This window comes from Protopterus annectens, chromosome 6.part0, assembly GCF_019279795.1.
Source record: "Protopterus annectens isolate FY-2018-M chromosome 6.part0, PAN1.0, whole genome shotgun sequence".
NCBI classification, from domain to species: domain Eukaryota; kingdom Metazoa; phylum Chordata; order Ceratodontiformes; family Protopteridae; genus Protopterus; species Protopterus annectens.
In genome coordinates, this window is record NC_056737.1 from 470,623,802 (window position 1) to 470,647,341 (window position 23,540).

Here is a 23,540-nt window from a genome sequence, read left to right on the forward strand (position 1 = left end):
CAAGAGACATACATCTGTTAGGCTGTGACAATATTACAAGCCAAATACAAACAATTAATTGCTATGTAGTCAGGGACACTTGAAACTCCAAGACTGTTATTATTATTATTATTATTATTATTATTATTATTATTATTATTATTATTATTATTATTATTATTGTATTTTAGTTGTAACACAGAAAATACAATCATACTGCACTATCAGGTAAAAAGTTATGTATCAATAATGATCTCTATTAAATGCTTCTTATCAAAATTGATATAGTAATTGTACTGATAAGACATACATTTCTTAGCTTGTAACAAGTTAAAAAAAGAAAGGGCCACCTGAATTTCTGTTCAGTGGCATTTAAATGAAAACTCTGCCTTGAAACTCCAAACCTTTTTTTCATTGTACCATAGTTGTAACACAGAAAACAAAATTATACTGCACTACTCAGAAAAAGTGGTGTGCCAAAAATGATCTCTATAAAAAAATGTTTCCTATCAAAAATACCACAGTAATTACAAGTTAAAAAGAAAGGACTATCTGTTACTTAACTGCTGTTCAGTAGCACTTAAAGGAAAACTGCATTGAAACTCCAGAATTTTTTTTCATTGTATCTTAGTTAAAACACGTCATCACAATTTGATTTGACTTGTAAGTAGACCCATCATAAATTGATGCTGTACTACACATTTCCACTTGATGTGCATCATTACTTAATTAGCTGCTGGAAAAAATAGTTCATAGAAACATTATAAAAGTAAGCCAGCTATCATATATGAAGCTACTTCAAAAGCTGGAAATGTTTACCCTGGAGTAAAGAGAGAAAAAATGTGGCATAAGTGGGCATACAGGTTAGATTCCGGTACTGAAGGAAGAGTGGAAGTTAAGGAGGCAAATATGGATGCATAGGATCTTAGGCACTTAGGGAGAAGATTGGCGTGGGTGGCAGACAAAACTAGAATGGGTGGATAAAAAAACTTCTTCTGTTAGACAAGGTAGTAGGAAACATAGCAGACTACCTGAGAAGATCACAAAATCAAATCATTTTTACAGAAAGTGGAGATAAAATGGGGTGACAGCTAAAGGCAGAATATCTGCAACATACAAAGACACTGGATAGAGATAAACCTTTGTATTTATATAATTAATGTAGAATGGCATGTACCATTTCTGGACCAAAAACAGAGGTCCATTATCATGGAATGTTTATGGCTATCTCTGCAGATGGACAAGTCAATTTTTTTCTCCTTCCTCTTGTTCCACTTCTTATTTCAAACGCCACCACAGTTGAGCAACAGTACTAATTTGACTCCATAAGACAGAGCAGCAGCAAAGTCCAGGTTACTGTAAAATAATTGCACACTTCTAACTCAGGAATAACAGTCTGATTGAGTAAAATGCTTACTTTTTTAAGGCTACAAAGTCACACCATGCAAAATTGGAAGTGATATTGTGAAGCAAGTTAGCTAACAAATAATTCCACCATGTCCCACAAAATATACTGAATAGGAAAATTATATCAGTTTTAGAGTGGGCACATACACATTCAAATATAATGTCACAGGCTTTGGTCACTACTGAATGCAGATCAGCCATACCTCTTAACTTCTTTACTCATGAATCTTGGACAAATGACCAAAATCACAGAGCATTTTTAATTATTAAGCTAGTTCACTTAAAAAGCTAATAGAACAAAATGTTAATACAACATCAACATGAATTTCTGAACAATAAGAAGTGTGAAACTCTAATGTCTGGCATTACTACTTGAGTGACAGCAAGCCTCAGTGATTTACCAGAAAATCAAAAATTTTATGAGGGACGATGAAAATATGAGGTTAAATCAGGGATGGTCTGCAAAATCAAGAACAACTGAGAGGTATGAGTTCAGCTGCACTTTTACAGGAACAGGAACAAGAGTAGTCAGAGTTAAAAAAAATATTTTACAAAACAAAATAAATTCACTGATGTTGCTGTCCAGCTGCCTCTACTGTCAGTCTTCAGCTTGTGGACAGGTCTGGTGTAGAAATGGGACTATCAGCACATAAAATGGAATGTTAAGAACTGGTCTGTCTTGAATAATAGGGATGTTTGACAGTGGGCTGGCTTAGTTAATTATGTGGCATGGTGTGATTAGATGGACATGATGTGCTTATGTACTCTGAGGCAAGATCACCAGAATAAGCATTTATGTTTACTTGTTAGACTTTTTTCACATTTTTCCTGTCATGCAGTGTTGTGCTTATGTAATTAAATTCTAACACTCCTTCTCACGTCTCTGAGTTTCTATTAAACAGACTTGTTTTGCGGTAGCCAGCTCAATCCAAGGAAGTTGCGCTGGCATAAAACCCTGATGATACCAGGCAAAGGAGGACTGGATATATAAAGGGGCAATTTTAAAGAACTTACTGTGCAGTTAATGAAAGAGACAGTTTAATGAGGTGTGTTCTTGATGAAAAGCAAATAATCCAAAAGGTCAAAGGTCTTGGACAAGTCCATGAATATAACTCCAGTGAAATTTACTGAATGGTAGAGCCGACTCAGTCAATGTGTTAGTGCCATGCCCTTTAGGAAATCCTTGCTAATGGCTAGAGTGAAGTCCATAAGCTTCAGTGTGCTCCTGAAGCTGAGGCACAGTGTCTTTCTGTAAGGATTTAAGCTTCAGTGTGCTCCTGAAGCTGAGACACTGAGGTCTTCTGTAAGGTTTTAAGCTTCAGTGTGCTTCTGAAGCTGAGACACTGTAGCCCTTTGTAAAGTTTTAAGCTTCAGTGTGCTCCTGAGACACTATGGTCTTCAGTAAGATTTTGGCCAGGAGAAATACCAGGGCAATCAGCCAAAAGGAGTCAAGACTAGAGCTACAGACAAGATTAGGGTATGGGATAACTAACAATTTTGCAGATGTCTAAGGGAAAAAATGCCACTTGAAAGGGATGTGTTAATGATATACTTTTGGGGTGGGGATATGAAAGCATAAATCCAGATATGTTATTTCAGCTGATGAAACACATACCTTTAGATTTCTAATAATTCAGATCATTACACAGATTTCAGACATACAGGTTTTGTACAACGTGAATGGAGAACAGTTACAGTCATTCCCCTGCATAAGGGAGGACCTTCCACAGACCCTGGCAATTACAGACCCATATGTCTGACCAGCCCCATATACAAAGCCATAGACTTATCATGGACCTAATTAATCAGGAAATAGGATACATCAAAAACATGAGTCCTGTCTCCCAGTCTGGATTCATCAAGTGCAGGTCATGCTTACTCAACATGGCGGATTTTTTTTGAAAAGTTCACCAAAGCAATTGATGAAGGCAAAATGGTACATGCCCCATACCTTGACCTCGCTAAAGCTTTTGACACAATTCCCTACTTAGGCATAGTAGAAAAGCTAAATAAACTGAGAATAAGCCACTGCCACCAGCTGGATTTCCAACTGGCTCACAGATAGGATGCAGGAAATCAAAACAGAGGAAGTTGCATCCACAAAAAGACCAGCCCAGAGTTCTGTGCTGGGATCTCTCCTGTTTGGCATCAACTATTATTAAGTAAAATCCAATATCAAAGGGGTCTGGCTGACTAAGTCTGCAGATGACTGCAAGCTAAGAGAAGTCATTAAATCCCCAAATGACTTAGCCATCCTGCAGGAAAGCTTGATAAACAACTGGTGCCAAAATCATGGACTGAGACTAAATACCAAAAAATGTATTATTGTATGCTTTGGGAAGTCATCTACACTAGGGAGCTATCACATTGAGAGTACATCCCTAAAAGTTGGCCCAGTTGTTCTGGATTTTGAGAACTTATGTGGACAGTGACCTTACTTTTGACCAACATGTGTCCTTGTATATTGCACAGCTTATAAACACAGATTGTGTATAGATCTAGGGATGTCATTGTCCCCTTTATTCAGCCCATATTAGACTAATCATTGAATATAATGTCCCCTTTGGCATGTATCTGTTCAGACACATGCAACAACTAGAATACCCACAGAAACATTATGAAAAGGATATAAGGCCTAAACATGTCTTGCATGGACCGACTCAAAGCCCTATCACTCTACGTGGTATCCCAAAGACTACTAACAGGTGACCTGTGTCAGGCATGCAAGGCATCCTCTGACCCAATACTAATAGATTTACTGCACATCAGTAAGTCAAACTGCAACAGAAATAGTCTAGAGATCTAAACCTTTTCTGCAAAATCAACAGAACAGTTTGAAGGGACAGGTAAATCTCACATAGAATAGACTCCCCATCCACATAAAACATAGTTCACCCCTGCCCATATTCAACAGCAACTTAGATCTATGGATGAGAAACAGAAAATTTACCCCAGGAATACCCCTGTACTACTTATGGACAGAGGCAGCTTCTAAATGTCTTATCCCATGCATGGGTCCCCTCAAATTATCTATGGTATGATCCCAGTTATTTTCCTTAGGGGTAATATATAATGATTGACTATAAGATGGGTAAGGCCAGTCTATAACCAAATAGGAGAAGTTAATTGAAGCACAAAAAGAGAAACTGGTTAGGCTTAAAATGGCCCACAGAGGCAGCTAGCTTTGTGTTTACCTATGAACCTAGGACCCTGTAAGACATGGTGATGTCAATAATTATACAGAAATACTACAATATACATGCATAACAGGGATAGATATACAAACCAGGGTTTAATGATAACTGCTCAATTGAAACTTTTTTTAAAGAATGCAACATTGAGACTTTAAAAACGTTTTTGTTTTATTTAGTTTATATGTTGAATGTTAGAGCAAGAGTAATGTACTTTATGACTTCATGGATTAGTCAAGTGATCATGGCATATTTCAAAGGCTGCTTAGCAGGCTTTTAGATAACCTGAGGAAGATGATGTGAAAGTGTTTTTTTAATATATTTATAAATAAAGAGTACTCCACTGTGATGACTTATATGTTTTTTTATAGGTTGGATTGAAGCTTTCCTTTCTATGAGACAAGAGGAATTTATTACCATTTGTTAAATGAATGTCTAACAGATTGCCCTTTATGCTCTCTTGCTTATGATAATGAGGTTATTAGAATATGAAAAAGAATTTGGGCTTAAGTAAAAAAAAAACAGAATAATTTTAGTAGTTTCAAACTACTATATTTGGAATTCGGTGTATCTACTTGTATTACAAAAGTAAATATTTCTTTGAAAGAACTGGAAAATAAGATGCATTATTTTGGAAATAAAGAGAAATTAATAATGTTTATATGAAAACTGATGGTCATACACTGTTCATTTTTTGAGACTTTTGGAATGCTGGAACACCGGATAAAAGTGAGACTGAGAAAAGAGTAGTCACAAATAATTAAATTGAAAATGTCTGTCAGGAAAGTGTTGTTAGCCTACCAAGAAAAAAGGGTGTTATTTTTCTTACTTACTGATATTGAATCACATTGATAGTTTGACAACTAATTCTACAAATGTAATAATACTATGAAATAAACTTGTGTAAACCATTTACAGTAAACATCAAAGAAAGACTTTGTTTGCAGCTGACAAGGCCTCTGCACCTCACCATGCAGGATAATACCCCCAGACTTATATGTATCTGTCTGCTCTGAGGTTGTCCAAGAGTGGAGAAAAGTAATAATTCCACTGTTACTGAAACTGGTTTCAGTCAGTTTTCTCCACACTATCAGTATTTGAATAAATAGTGATCAGTGTCTTGACCTGATCTAATATAGCGTCTAAGCATCTTAAAGTGATCTAACAGTTTAATAAAACAATCCAAATTTCAAAAGAAACAGCAGCAGTATTAAAATTAGTATCCATGGGTTCATAGCTAAGAAATGTTCTAGATGCAACCCTGAAAAGTAGCCAAACAAACAGAGTTTTGGATCAGTCCCAAAACTACATATGTTACATTCTAGTCCCTGCCATGCTATTATATATATCACCTGGGTAAATTTTCACTTTGGACACACCAGTAGGATCCTGATGTAACAGAATGATATTACATAGGGATTAAAACTCTAGATTCTCACAGTGCAAAACTGTCGCTGACACTTAATTCTGACCTACTGGAATAAACCTTGAAGGAGTTAAGTAAGGCCAGCCTTTCTAAACATGTTCAAGCAGTTGAGGTAATGTTACCTTTGTGGCAGTGCAGAATTTCATCTGTTCAGTAGGCACTAGTGGAATGTCATTAGCATCTAACATCAGCCAATTATGTAGCCTTCTCTTAAATAACTCACATATTGCATCAGCATTAGAATGATGCATTAATTCCTTATAGTATTCCCATTTCTTTTGAAGATATAGTTTCAGTCTGTGTGTGTGTGTGTGTGTGTGTGTGTGTGTGTGTGTGTGTGTGTGTGTGTGTGTGTGTGTGTGTGTGTGTGTGTGTATGTGTGTGTGTGCGTGTGCCTTTAGTAAATATTACCTTTATGACACATATAATTTACTTTTCCAGTTTAAATTAATTCTATTAATTCAGTCGAGTGGCGTTCGAAAGACGTGCGTTAATGGGCGTGCCTTTGCTGAAGGTTGGGTGTCGGGCTGGCACCTCAGCACCATAAAAATCTACTGCCAATCATTAGCGGACCGGAGTTCCGCTGTGGCGACCCCTAACCAGGAAAAGCCGAAAGAAGAACAAACAATTCAGTTTCTCTCAAGTAAGCTGAGGCCCTTACCTTTAACTGTTATCAAAGCTAATGTTTATTTTCACTTCCTATAAGGACTTTTCAAATCATCAATTCCCACTAATTATGTACACTCCCCAGCATAACTTTTAGTGCAAAAATCATGTTAATATTTTTTAAATATTTGTTCACTTATTGTGCTGTAGTACTTACACCCCCGGATTCATGAATCCTTCATGTAAGACTTAATAAGTCTTACTCGGAGGCTGCAGTTAAACGGTATGAAGTCAGCGTGCCATGAATATGCATGAGGGCACGCTGACCCAACCGTAAGTCCTACACGGACTGTGTAAGAAAGCAGGGGGCATGTCCGACTGCCGAGCAGTCTAAATGTCCACGCCCCTACAAGTGTTTAAAATAAAAGGAAATAAACAAGAGCGAATCCGCTCAAATGTCCCTGCACCCAACACCTCACTGCCTAATATTGTAAACCCCCATCACACATCTAAACATCTAGAACGCATAACCATAACATTTTTTTTAAATACCCAAAATAGCTGCCTGTATTTGCGCGTGTGTGTGCGGGTGTGCCCATTGCTTAGCTACAGTTAGCAATTCTCACATGGAAGAGCATAAGAAAGAATGTTTATGCAAATCACACCAAATAGCAATAGCGTAATGGTAGAGCGCTCGCACAAGGAAGTGGCATTCATGGTTCACTCACCACTCCCTTTCGTATTTATTTTGTAAATCAGTATATGGAATAATACCCAACATATATGTTTAAACATAACTAAAAAGCAGTGAAATGGCCAATGTATCAGTAAATAAAATAAATATTTTAAAGGATCCCAATATAAAATTGCTCGCAGTTAAGCAGCACTTCACCCAGCACAATATAGTTACCCATAGCTAACTCGCACTTTACCCAGCACAATGTAGTTGCCCATAGCTAACTCGCACTATACCCAGCGCAATGTAGTTGCCCATAGCTAAATCGCGCTTTATCCAGAGCAAAATAGTTGCCCAAAGCTAAATAGTGCTTTACCCAGTGCAATCGTTTTGTGCGGAGGTATGCGCCGCACCAACCAGAGCACCGTTGGGTAACGTGGAGCAATGTAGAGCAAAGTCACTTAAATACAGCCACGCCCCCTAACCTGTCTGGATAGTAGTAAAATAAAAAGCGATGATAAGGTATGAACCCAGGACACTGTGCATCATAATCAAAGCACTGAACCACTAAGCCACGACAGCTTAGGATAAACATCCACTGTTAACATATATATAGTAATAAATGTTTGATTAACCATTGCTAAGCAGGTCTGCAGTCAGCCGAGAATATTCAAAAACGGCCAATCACAGAAAGGTGCGGGAAATGCGGCATATTTAAGCCACATAGGCGGGAATACTTGCCATAACTGATTGTAGCTCCCATCTGCAGTTAGAATGTCTGGTGCTGGAGAGGGAACACTCTTTTGAGCGCAACGCTGGGGCATCGAGGAGTTTAGATATATGGTTTGGCTCCTAGTCCATCAGCATGAGACTCGACTCCTGCAGGGCCAGTTCCAAGGAACAGAGTGTAAGGCGGAGGCTTGGAACCGGTTGGCTCATGAACTCACCAGTCCCTCGAACTGGTGAGCAGGTCCGTCACCACCATGCAGACCTGAAGAGGTGGAAGCTGGACCTTCTGAACCAGTGGATCTAGGAGGCCCGTCAAATGTGTGATGCCCCACTACTAAGTAGGTAGCCATGGAATGCAGTATGTAAGATAAGCTAATATAGTCTAAATAATGGATAGGTATGTCTCAATATCCATTTATTTACTCCACAGCTGCAGGTGCTCGTGCTATGAATCAGCAAGCCTATGCAGATAGGCTGCTAAGCCTGCGCCACCAGGCAGGTTAGTAAATATTCTGCATGTATTGTTACATGATATATGTGAGTGAGCATGAGAAAAGTGTTTAAGCCCAATAATACAGCAATAAAATGTCCTGATTAAATCCTCTGCATTTACTGTTATATAACAAATGTCAGTGAGCCAGAAATTGAGTGCACTAACCCACCAATCAAGCTAAAATAATTCTGGAATACTATCCCTGCATATATTGTCATAACATATAAGTGAGCAGGCCTGAAAAAGAGTGTTGTAACCTATCAAGAAAGGTATAATATGTCTTCCGTATGCACTGTAATAACAAGTAAAGGAGAGAGACTGTAAAAAAGAGTGTTCAATGTAATTAATAAAGGTATAAAACTCGTAGTGTGTCTGTGTCACTTACTATGAAATGTTGTTGTACCCTTGCAATAATAAATAGTACTGTTATATTAGGTGCTGTCAACCCACAGTTGCACAGTCCCATAGGAAGTGGATGAAGGAAGTGGCAATAGCTGTGAAGTATAAAACATTCATTCCCTGAATAAATCCTCTGCATGTACTGTTATATATCATAAGTCAGATAGGCAGGAATAGAGTGTAGTAACCCATGAATAAAGCAAAACAATGTCTGGAATACTATCTCTGCATGCACTGTCATAGATAAAATGTGAGTGAGCCTGTAAAACAGTCTTGTAACCTATCAATAAAGGAATAACATTTCCTGAATAGGTCTACTGTATGCAGTGTAATGTCAAATAGGAGAGAGCCTGTAGAAAAGAGATTTAATGTAAATAAGAAAGGTATAATACTTGCAGTGTGTATGTGCCAGTTACTCAGAAATGTTGTTGTACCCTTGCAGTGAAGAAATGTTACTCTGTTGTAGTAAGTGCTGACAACCCCCAGTAGTGCAGTCCCATATAAAGTGGATGAAGGAAGTGCCAGTAGCTGTGAAGTATGCAACAGTCCTAAACAGTTGTGAAATGGCTGACATCCATAGGTAAATCTGGCACATGAGCAGCCTGTCAAGGTGTTCCCCAGAAATGTTAGTGTGTTACCTGAAAAGTAGGGTTGTGTAGAAAACAAGTGAAAAAGCCATGTGAACACATCCAGATGTGCAGATACATAAACAAGTCAATTTAATACAAGTATGTAGCAGTAACATCTGCATCCTGGACAGTTACCATGTCAGATATAGGCCAGGTATATCATGAAGTAGCAAAACCCATAACACAATCAAATGCATGTTGCCTAGTGTAAGAATACATGTAGGGGATATACAACTGCAGTCAATAGGAATGTAGTGTACAGTTAAAGTACTAATAAGATGTTAATGGAAGTTTCTTTTTACACCCTACTCCATGTGCATAAACAATGCAATTCCACACCTCAATGGGTATGTCTAATCTCATAACATTTGTTGGGACATATGTCCTATTGTTATATAAAATCTGCACTTACTTTGATGCATGTCCCCTGTTAAAACACCACAATCTTGGTGGCCTGTTGCCACCAGTCATCCCTGCATGCTGTTGGAATGTCCACTGTCGTTCAGTACATGCATGTGTTATGCTTGCTGTTCAACTGTTGTAACCCTGGTGTGTTGGGTTAATGGGAATATTACTGCATGCTGTTACAACTAACTTGGAATGTTGTTGTCTATGATATATTTAAACACACCTAATCACGGAACGTATGGGAAGGCAGGTCCCAGCGGACCAACCTGTCCCACCTCCACTGGCAGTTGTACCTGGCACCAGCAGGTCTGGTGCCCAGCCCGGGCCACCCTCCTCCATAGGTCCTGTGCCACCTTTGGGTGGAAGCGCTGCAGGGGATGGGGCTCGCCCCCCTTGCAAGCGTGGGTGGAGAAGGGCCTCCTGTCACCCTCCAAAGGGTCCAGGTTGTGGTGCATAGGGAGATCCAGCGTTTAGTCGCTGATCCCCTACGAAAGCTCGAGGTGAGAGTGGCATGATGCATGGGTGAGCCTGCCCCTCCTACGCAGCCCCCAGCACAGCGACCCTCAGGTGTGTGAAGGTCCAGTGGTGACTGCCCATGGGTGGGGATTTTAGTCCCACTGTTACCATCTGTGGGCTCATGGGCTTGCGATTTCCAAACATCCGTCCCTGTCAATTGTGTTTACCCACCCCATGTGTCATACTCCTCCCCTGTATGCATCTTGTTTGTCTTGTCTGTTTACCTACCCAACCTACCTGCCCAAATATACCTACTTCCTCTACCTCACTTTCCACTCTCCCCTGAAAAAAAAAACAAAAAAACAAAAAGGGCAATCTGTATCCGAAAAAAAATTATGCCCCATACATAGCTTCTCATTTCGCACACGTGTGCGCTTAGCTAAGCGTAGCTAAGCATCGCACAAACCCACACAAACCCGCTTACTACTGCTTAAAAGTGCCTTAGTCACTCTATGGCAGGGCCCTTGTTCTGCTGAGCAGCAAAATAAAAAACCTCTGCCAGACTCGAACCCCAGACCATTGACACAACAAACTGCATGAATTACCACTAAGCCACAGCAGATATACAAATAACTTGGTTCTGAAATAAATATATCATGCATTACAATGAGGGAATGGAAATGGAAATTAGGGATGGTATAACACAAACTCTTTTCTGTGGGTCTTTACCAGCAGTGGTTGTGGAATTGCATGACATGACTGTGAAAGGAGAACCAGCCATCCTAGCAGGGAATAATGTTACAGTAGCACCTTACAAACACGCAGTATCAGACCAGGATAAATACTGACCACAGGAATACAGTTCAATAACCACATTTGTATGGCAGTTAATTGTGTAAGTGAGAAAAAAGTACATACTCCCATGTATCCTATGTTAGCATTTTGAGGGGTGCATACATGTCTACACTGAGATGTGTGTACTGGAAGCAGCAACATGCAGGTATGAGTACAACATGCATATAACTGGCTACAACCCTAGCATCAGATAAGAGACATATACCAACCTTCAGACTGACACAATGGTGTCCAGAGCAAACAGGAATTGGCCCCACCTTTGAAATCTGAAAGGGCTACGCCTACCTAACCTAGCATTTTATAGCAGTGGGCTGCAATCACAGTGAGTAATGCAATCACCAAACAGCAGGCTGCATGCAATTACTGAATGGTGGGCAGCAATTGGTGCAGAGGCTGTCACATGCACAAGTGCAGATACCTAGAAAAGCAGGCTGTATCTGCAGTCCACACATAAAATTATATCATTTCAGGTGATGTGAGATAGAGAGTGAGAGAGAGAGAGAGACACGGACATGGACACCGACTGAGACAGAGGCGGAAGAGAGGGAGAAACAGAGACCGAAGGTTAAATAGATGGCAAAAACCCAAAACAAACCAGCAATAAAAAAAAAAATATACTAAACCATAACACACGGAGCAGGGAAATACAAAGGTAAGGTATGTAACTCAAATGTATGTGTTGGCATGTTGTAGATGTTCCCGAAGAGTACTCTACACACTGCAAATCATCCATGTGTGGCAGCAGTATGTATCTCTCTGTATCTGCACATGTGCATAGGGCAAGGGACATACTGCAACTGTTAGTGAAGGGTGGACAGCTATCTGTCAGTGAATGTTGATATGTGCATATATCCATATAGGTCATAGTTTGTGGCCTAGAAGACAGCATGCAGTGCGCAGGAGTGGCCTTAGGTCAACTGGTGCCCTACGCAAAAGGGCCCCACAGTGCCCCATACCACACTTCCTGGTGCCCCCATCCTTGTGCCCACATAAATAGTGGAAAAGCACCCCTGCTAGAGAGGCACCCTAGGTGGCCACCCAGTAGGCATATGCCTAAGGCCAGCTATGGTAGTGTTGATATATGTCATGTGGTGGTTAAATGCTGTGGGACAGATTTGTCAGATCTGATGTGTTACAGACAGTGAGGCCTGCTAATGCTACAAGGGCTGAGGACACCCACATGCATTCTGCACAACACTGTGCAATGTAATCACATACCTGTACATCCCACAACTGTCACATAGGTGAGATCCCCACCATGAAAGGTGGACTGTACATGTGCCTATATGTACATCCATGTGTACGGCAATAGATGTGTACATGTATGTGTATAGATATGCATATATATAATATATATATATATATATATATATAGATATATATATACATATAGAGTGAGAGAGAGAGAGACAGAGAGACGAGACACGGGGTCATATGTACCGCAGCAGGTGTGTGGTGAACAAGGCATGGACTGTAAACAAGTGTTGATACTGCAGTGCCATTCCACCTTCCCAAAACAGTGTACGCATTAACTAACACATAGGCAGAGATCTACCTAACAGTGAAGGTGTGAAAAGGGAACATGGGACACAGGTGGGCAGTAGCCTCCACTTTGATGAAGACAGTGCCACACTACACCTGTAATCTGTCTGTGTGGTATGTGTCATGACAACAGGTGTGTCATCTATGGAAGTATAGGTTAGAGTTCCCGTCTACTCATCACAATGCCCTGTGTGGTATGTACCTCACATGACAACTACACCAGGTGAACAGGCCACAGACAGACCTCCCAAAGGGTAATACTGTCCGCAAACAGATGCCCTATGCAGACTGACTCACAAAACCACAACTACACTGTATTGCATACTGGCCACACAGAGGTGACCTCTGCCAGACATACAGAGGTATGTCACACCCATAGCTGGGTGACAACCACCATGGCAACATATCATAATCCCTCGCGGTTACACGCTCTAGGGCCCTAAACCTTGTCAGCTCACTAAACAGCACATGCTGGAGGGATAGGTTCCCATCTCAGACATATGCCATACACCAGAATAGACCACATAGCAATAGCAAACAAGGCTCCTCCTTAGCTGTTGTTATAAATACCCCTGATGATTGTGTGGGAGATTAATACACCCCAGGAAACACTTCTGTGGTCCAGGTTGGCAGGGGCAAGTGAAATCAAAGTACATGTGTGTCAAAGGCCAGGGTAGCATATGGCTAGGCTGCCGTAGGCCCTAGGGCCAATAGCATATTACCTACCTATGACACTATGCACTCACACATGTACTTAATGCAATAGCTGCTATGTGAGGTTGAATAGATGTAACGCTGAATGTGTGCAAGGCCTGTAAATGTGTGATAGCTTAGTGTGATGTTGTATCTGACATGGTAGTGCCTATCCTAGCTGTGAGGACAACAACTGATGTGTAATGTACTGTTAGGCAGACATAGTATGGCATATGATGTGACGTAGTTCTCTGTTGACAAATGTGGTGTCTCATTGTAGGATAAAGCAATACATGTATGCTTAGTGAATGGTACTGCTGGTGAATCCATCACCAATATAAACTGTAGTACTACCTGAAGCTGTAGGGCTAAACAGCACAGTATGGTGTGCGTTCACATTGCTTGGAAACACTGTCATGTGTGTTTCCTGTAGTCTGCACAGAGGACAGATTGCAGGCATAAGGGTGTGTAAGTAGTGGCACACAGCACCGTATGGTACACAGGTAATGCTCATCTGTGTTGGCATACAGTGGTGCATTGTATGTTTGCTTGATGTGTGTGCGATTATGCCTGTACAATGGCTGCAATCATATGAGGGTTACAGGGTTAACGTGTGTATCCAGCAACATATATAGTCTTTTACAGCAGTATGCCACCTGTAGTAACAACTGGACACATCTGTTATGCAGGGCTATAGCATCAATGTCTAGGGTGTTTGATTGATACTACTGTACCTGTACTTTACATCCATTGCAATGGATGACATCTCTGTTCGTGCATTGGTGTGATATACACCCCTGTCTTGAGGTTGTGCAATGTGTCACAAACAGTGTGTCAGGTACAGTTGTATAGTGGTGTGATATATAGAGTCTGCCAGGCAGTGTTAGTTGTGGCCTGAGAACCAATAAGTGTTATTGAATGTGTATAATCACTGACAGACAATAGGATGGTATATATGTCAGTAAAGTGATATCTGTGACACAGGACACTCTCACACATATTGTTCTTATCTTTTTCAGTCAGATGGCGCACCAACGCAACCCAGCTTACACAGCAGAAGAGGAAGAGGTGATAGTCAACAGCCTTTTGCAGCAGTACACTATGCTCTTCTCCAGAAGCAGCCAGCACCAGCAGGAGCGGACTGCACTGTGGCAGGAACTTGTTAGTTGCGTAAATGACATAGGCATGCATAACCAGACATATGAGCAGGTACACCATCACTGCAGTGATTTAATTAGACAAGTCCGGCGGCGTGCGTCTGATATCCAAAGACAGCAGCTTGCCACAGGTGGTGGGGTGGCCATTCATCCCCCCCTCACCAGAGCGGAGGAGCTCCTCCTAAGCGTAGTGGCTCCTGAACAACAGCTACAGCAACCTCTGACATGTGTTGTAATGGAGGCCGGAGCCACCCAGCACATCCACCTGGAGCAAGCAGGTAATACGCCCTATCTGTAGACTACAGTTAACTGTATTGTTAGATTATGTGTACGTGAGATGTGTACTGTGTGTTTAGCAGTTCTGCTGCCTACTGTTGTGCAATATGGATAGTTTGTATAATATCCCTACACCTGAGACTGTTGACTGTTGTTGTACTGCAGTTTAGCATACCCACTGTAGCAATGCCACAGTTGTGGCCACTGATGAACCCTCTCATATTCTCGTAGGTCCCTCTGGTGTGAAAGCTGGGCAGCCGATCCATGCTGGTGAGTGTGTTATACCTGCAATGTTGGTAATGAAATATGCATGTCATAGGTGAGGTGTAGGCCATGTACACGTAACACACCTACGCATAATGCATGCCATGCATGTTTGCTGTTAGACATTGCACAGCTCAATAATGTCAGTAGCTGCCTCAATGACATGCAATATACAGAGCATGACACACAGTTGTGTCAACCCCGTACTGCACATTGGATAGGCATAGTTGCAACACCTGTACACAACATAAGACATTTATCACATGCAATACACAAAGTCATGCTACATATGGCATAACCACACACCCACTGTAAGGTCACACATCAGTATCCCACATTTCATCCACACACACATGATGTACATCAGGGGTAGAGGACTATCATGGGGCTGTGCAACACTCTTCAACACATAACACAGTCATGTTAGGCAATGCTCCCTACTGGGCACCTCATACACCCATGTACAAAGTGGCAGTGTAATACTGAACGTATCCACGGCACTGCAGTTCAGGTACAGCATGCTAGGCGGTGGTTTGTCACACAGTAGTAGCTGAGAGTGACCACAAGATGCATGATGATGATGATGGCACATGGTACTACACCCCATCCAGTTACAGTGACCACAGTACTACACATTGCAGTCTTTGCTGTGCACCTCATTGTTCTATGTGTACAAACATATGCACCTATACACACCATGCATAGCATGTTGTGTGTGTGCTTACATATGCTAGTATACACATTTTGCACAACAGTCGCCATTTGTACAAAGAGTCACATATATGTCCTGGAATGCTATTGGGTGTATAGGTCACATGACACACATTGGGCATGTGTGGTGTTTAATGTTGCAGTCATGTAGCATGCCATGTCATGGCTGGCACCAACATATCTGCAATATGTCCCATATGCACCATAACCACTGTGCAATGTCCATGTCGTGCATTGGGATTCCTTCACATCTACATGCACCACTCATCCCATGTCTGTACATTGCATGCATTTGCTACACCTGTGCCCACTATTATGTGATATGGACATAGACACTGTCATCAGACATGGCAATCTATGTGTCACACAGATGACATATGCAGCCATGGTTGTATACCATTGAGTGATGATGCACATGACATTGCAGAGCAGATAATACTTGCACAGCAATGTTGCGTCCATGTACATATTGTGTTCCAGGGTGTAGCCAATCACTGAACAACTACACACATGCATCAAAGCCATGTATAATATCATTAGATAGGGCTGTCTACACTTGCACTGCATGGTGTTAAGCAACACATGGTCTGCCTGCTGACATGTGTGTGGTGACTTTTTGCCTTGTGATACTGTCACCCACCATCACCCACTATTGTGTATGTGTTGGATTGCTGGTGTGCGTGTGTGTGTGTGTGTGTGTGTGTGTGTGTGTGTGTGTGTGTGTGTGTGTGTGTATGTGCTGTGGTGAGCAGTGTATTTCTGTGCATGTGTGCATGTGTTCATGTGTACATGTGTCCATGTGTACATGTGTTCATTTGTGCATGTATGCATGTGTTCATGTGTTCATGTGTGCATGTGTGCATGTGTGCATGTGTTCATGTGTTCATGTGTTCATGTGTGCATGTGTGCTAACATCATGTACAGATTGTAAAGTGCGTTTCCTGTCTTCCTTCCACAGGTGCTGTGTTAGGCGTGGCTGAATGCAGCAGGGAACCTGATGTCACCGCCACTAATAGTGGAGATGATGAGACATGTATTGTGGCACAGGAAGGTCTGACAGGGTCTGTTGTTGGTCCACCAATCGACAGTACACAGCGGTCAACCTCATCTATGCGCACACTCATACTGCCAATACATCCCTCGTCACCAATGGCCGTAGCTGAGGGACAGCATACAGTTGGCATTGACCAGGAGAGTGTGGTATCTATGGCACGTGCATCCCCTCACAGCAGCCATAGCCAGATTACCAGAATGGTACCACACAGGCAGATGTCCAGGGGTTCTCGGGGGAGCACCACTGGTCATATTGCCCCTGGCAGACGTGCCCCCGGAGGTATCACAACCTCCAGTATGTTCTGGGCTGTAATGCAGGCACAGGCATGTATGGAACGGTATACCCGACAGGGACTAAGGGCGCAGAGGGCCCATTACACTGCTATCAATGACAGCATCCGTGACCTTGCCAGTGCCATCCGGAATTACACCGAGGTCATTGATAGCCGTTGGAGGGAGACATTAGATGTCCTTCACAATGTGTTAGCCATGAGACAGGACCATGCGGGAAGGATGAGAAGCCGATGCTGCATGCCAGCAACAGCATCAGCTGGCAGTCATCATGGATGGACCATAGATCACAGCCGCTTCCGTAGTGGCAGTACCAGCCCCAGCAATGCTGGGGCTGGCCTGTCCATTGACTGTCCTACTAGACCACATGCACATGGTGCTGGCCAGTCCCAGCAGAGACATGGGTCCAGTCATCATACCTCTGCCTCTGATGATAGCACCCAGTCAGGGTTGGTACCCGATACTGCCCATAGCACCCCTGCTAGGCACAGGTACGGTGTCCATGGCCAGAAACAATTATCTGTACGGCCTAGCAGGTACAGTCTGTGGCTATCCCACAACTGCCCGTATATGGCAGCCACATAGTGGAGTTGTGTGCATGCAGACATACACACATTTACCATACAACTAGGGCTGACACATACACACACACATTACATCAACATTGGCCCATGCAGTACTGTTGTCCCTCACACACACACAGACATGCCGATTGGACGGGTCAATGTCAGGCTCTGGCAAACCTACAACACACCCTGTGCATATGATGACACATGTGCCACCTCCTGTCACCTGTCACATTGATGCAGGAATAGGCTAACATGGTTCTGATGCACAGGGTGACATTATAGCAGTGTAGCAATAGTAGCAAGTTGCCAACAGGAAGGTGTACTGATATCCTTGTAGGTATATCTGAGCAGGCATTATGCATCACAGCTCTGATAGTCATTGTAGCATTGTTTACACCAGTGTTAGGTCTGAGTATATATTGTCCACCCATGTGCCACTTGGCTGAAGTGTACAGTGTTGCCAGCATGTGTTAGTGAGTGGACAGTACGTGTGTGATGTGTGCATTACAAATTAGCAGGTGTACATCTGTGAACGTGGTGTGTGCACACTGTCTGCATGTACGTGCATAGTGGACACGTGGGATGTGCGACATACCCTGTTCTACATATTGTTAACATCTCATGGTATCTTTCGATGGCCAGTATGCATTCTACTACAGATATGTACGAACATGGGTACACATGTGTGTATGACATGGGTTGGCACTATGCTGTGGGTGATACCGTTGATATCTGTCAATGATCTGCAGTCTGGCAGTATACACCACCTCAACAGTATGACTATAACCAATCATTAGATGATGTCCTGACAAATGACTCACAGTTGTAGGGAACTCAGTAACAGTTGGATCCTTCCAGTACTATACTATAACAGTAACCAGTGGTATTGACCGCCACACGTTCCTGGGACCACACCTGTGTGGCATAAAGCCCTCTTCAGTACATGAAAACATACTAGGGATATGTCCATCCACATCTGGAAATGCATGCATTGGCCTACACTGCATTCCCCGGATGGGACGCATATCTTACACAAGGGTATCATACAGACAGATACCTGTTGTCCAATACATGCTGTATAGCAGTATGCCATCTATGGCATAGTCATCCACATTTACTATACATACTATCCCGACAGTACCACATAGGTGGTAGCCATGAACATGTATGTTGGGTACCAATGTGTATAGACAGACACATGTTATGTAATCTGTCCCTTGGTATCCACATATCCATAGGTATTGTGGGGTCCCTCGGTGTTTCACATAACACATTAGGGGCCTGCATGCATATCCACAGGGCTGGTGCACACCTATCATGACTGTCCATTATTGCCAGTCGTTGTTGTGTATGAACATGTTTGACATATACCCCAGCAATTACCCTCATTCACAGTACTCTATAGTATGTGTCATGGGTGTGTGTGGCAGGGATGTCCTTGGCCATGGATCACTACATTGGCCGGTCTTGACACAGACATACATATGTGGCCTATGATCTGAGAAGCAGTGGCACAATCTCTCGAAGGTTACAAATGTATTCATGTAGTATGCAGGCTTCACACCTTTGCACTGATTGAGGTCACATGTACACAAATCTATTTGACACGCAGATACCCAATGTGTGCAATGCACATACTGTTTGAAACATATGTCATACCGTAGTAAAAGCAAAACTCACACGGCATTGACCACCTGTGGCACACACTCAGCATTTGCAGGACTCAAACCCCTACCTAACTTGGTTAGGACCCTAGTGAAATATGCATTAACACGACACGCTATTTGCTTTAGAGGGAGCATTCATTTCCAAAGCTCTATTTGTAGGATGCTGACATCATCACACTTGGCAAAGAGGTATTCACCACTCCTAATGTATTTCCACAGTCTCCAAAAAGGGCACTCTTCTCAAAGGCAGTCTCACACACACACATTCACAGTATTCAAATCCCTACCTAACTATGTTATGATACTGGAGAGCTACGCATTAACATGGCATGCTATATGCATTACTGGGTGGTTTTCATTCTCCTTGAATATTTATAGGATGCTGACATCATCAGACTTTCCGAATAGGGATGTACCTCTTTTAAAATGTGTTTTCACAGTCTCCAAAAAGGCTACTCCTCTCAAAGGAAATCACACACACACAAACACTTGGTGTTTGCAGGACTCAAACCCCTACCTGACTATGTTATAACACTAGTGAGATTCGCATTAACATGATGCGCTATTTGCTTTACTGGGAGCATTCATTTCCAAAGCTCTATTTGTAGGATGCTGACATCATCACACTTGGCAAAGAGGTATTCACCACTCCTAATGTGTTTCCACAGTCTCCAAAAAGGCCACTCCTTTCAAAGTCAATCTCACACACACACACACATACACATACGCAGCAATTGCAGGATTCAAACCCCTACCTAACTATGTTATGATACTAGTGAGATACGCATTAACACGATGCGCTATATGCTTTACTGTGTGGTTTCTATTCACATGCTATGTTTGTAGGTTGCTGACATCATCAGACTGGACATGGTAATGTGTGTGCACTTAGTGTTATGCAATCCCACGAATGAACCTTGTGGGTCAGCAGGTGTGAACATCTTGAACATGAATACACAACTCATACCTGGTGTGATCTATCTGTGGACATATTACCATTCCTTCATATGTCAATACATATTCATGCACTGGTTGTAGGTTTTGTGGATACCACATGTGTCTGTGATGTTGGTAAAGGGCTATTCAAAGTCTATGTGGGACCTGTGTTGCTCCTGTCAGTGATGTATGTCCTGGGTGGCTGCCTTGCAAGATATCTAGCAGGTTTGGGGAACATGATGTGCTCATTAACATACCACAGACGTTTGTGTTGTGTGTTTGTCGGTTTACAATATCCCTGTTCCTGATTGCAATCATGATGGACTCCATGAACTAGGATTTCGGACTTCGTAGGCTTATAGGAATATAGTTCCCATGGTGTGTTGTGCACCAACACTTGTGAGGTGTGCCACATGCTGTTGTAACACATTCAACGATGCAAGATCCTGTAGAGAGTGTGAGGCTCAACAGGCTGTTCGGGCACAGTGTCTGTTTGTCCTGTCATTCACTTATGACACATATGGGGAAACAATGTTATCCATGTGATGGGATTCATTTGGCATTGGGAGGACCAGTTTACACATTCTACATGTGATGTCTCCTGGTATGATGTTAGGGCCTTTTGTCACTGGGAGGTGGTTATGTATGTATGGCCCTGTCTGACAGGATGTTGACATTGTCAGTCAGGTACTGTTGACCCTGACTCAGGACATATATGACTGTACATCGATATTTCTGACATAGCTGAAGGAGGTGTAATGTTTCTGTCTGTACTCCTTTGCAGATTATCTTTCCACAGCAACAACAAACCTGAACACTAAAACCCTGTTATACTCTTTTACACACTTGACACACTACTGATCTTTTGTGATCAGTCGACAGTGTATGTCATCATCATATCCTGGCATGTCCAAAGGTCGGTTTTGTGTGTACTCTCCAGTCCAGCTGGTGCATATTGGAATTCTGATGCATTGTTACAACTGCCTTATGTACACAGATAACACTGTCCTCCTACCAACAAACTCAGATATCTGTGAGAGGTGCAACTGTATAGACAGACAGGAGGCTGAGCTCTCCCAAGCCATGACTGGCATAGTCTATCAGGTGGTGAAGGTAATCACACACACCACAAATACAGTCACACATGCACCTATGACAACAGCAAACCGTATACATTGACACACAATGACATACTTGGAGCATCTAAATATACTCTGCCTAAGCAGCTGAGACATCCAAAGCAGACACACAAACAACTGCTAACACACAACCATACACACATAACATCACATAGTTCACAAAGTCATTGTGCCACACAGTCACTGCCCTTAGGCCTACACAACACACCTCATACACTTGTATTAGGTGAGTGTAATTGTCTGTCACACTGACATCCCACTCAGCAGGCTGAACAAGGTGAAGGTCACTTTGTGCTGTGTGTCAGGTGCCAGGATATGCCACATGACACATGCACTGTTGTCAGTCCACTGCAAGTACAAATATGGCTCCATCATTGACCATTTTGGTGTGTAGACCCTCAGACGTTCCTCCCTAGACTACATGACAAGAGACATAGAGATCATGTAGCCCAGGACAGTATGACCATGACCTTGTGTCGCATCTTACCCTCACCAAGTACTATGTCACAGTATACAGATGACATGATCACTTTTAACAGTTGCCTAACATATTGTTGTCATTCACAGGGGATCTAGTGTCTGTCAGCCTGGGATTACATGCTCAACATGCCATGTACATTCACTATGGATGCCATGCACCTGTCACCCCGAGGCTTTCACAGACTGCCTTAGGATCTTGACACACACATAGTGGCTGTTTGAAGTGAGGGTCAGAAGACATAACCACAGCCATAGACGTTACAGGGTACAGGAAACGGAGAGTGATGGTGCTCAACAACTGATATCGAACCCTCAGAATGCATGCGCTCAGGACTCACATCAGTATGGAATCTGTCGATATAGGTGCAGTAACAAACACCTGGTTCAGGCTCACAAAAGCACAGCAGCACTAACAGGTTTTACATCATACCATGGTTTTCAGACACAAAACTCGGACCGGACAACAACAATAGGGGGGAATCCATACACATCATTCATACACACACCTCCAGGTTGGTAGCAGTGCACAAAGCATTGGGGAACGTACATGTGCAACTGAGAGTGGGAAAAACTGCATTTCAGTTTGTAGACTGTTACAGACCACACTCCCAAACATAGGCACAACAGTCGTTATTCCTGGGAACACTGGGGAATGTGAAGGTCTCACCAAACACCATTATATTGTGTGACTTCAAATACACAAACATTGACTGGGTATACTACTCAAGCAGTGACACCCTCGCACAACAGTTGCTAAGATTGTTACACTGAAATGCTAGGGCAGACCTGGTCACCACACCCACAGGGGGTTAAGCATGTGGTACCTGATCATCACCCACATGGGGACTCTATGCTCCACAACAGAGGTATACCTGCAATTGTTAAGGTCGGAACATACATTCATCTCACTAGACATACATATCCCATACACACACACACACACACACACACACATCCTATGTGATATCAGTGACATACTTCTCATGAGCAAACGTCACACTTGTACAAACTGAGGTGGTATCCCTCAATGACCATGGGACAGTGTTAATTACGGCTCAGACAACTTCATACTTTACAAGCACATTCTATGGACAACTACTGGAATTCATGGATCATGCTATCCCAGATAACTACAAGACTCACTCCTCCAAAGGCAGGGGACCTGTCTACTGGACCACAGCCATTACTGAGCTATACAGGGACAGGAGGAGGCTACTACATTATAGAGCACAATCACAATCTGGAAGGCATCTCTGATCAGTACTATGGTATAGCTACGATCAGTTGTTGATTCATCTAAGGCCCACTTCTAATGGACACTTGCAACAGACACTATGGACAATCACAAGGCCTTATTTAGTTATGTCAGGGATCTGTGTGGGAACTCACAGATATGCTGTGAGTTACTGCATAATTACAAATGATACAGTGAACCCACTGATATTGTGAACATCCTGGACAACAGGTTCAGTGGGAATGTTTCCCCACCATCCCCCCTGCAGTGCACA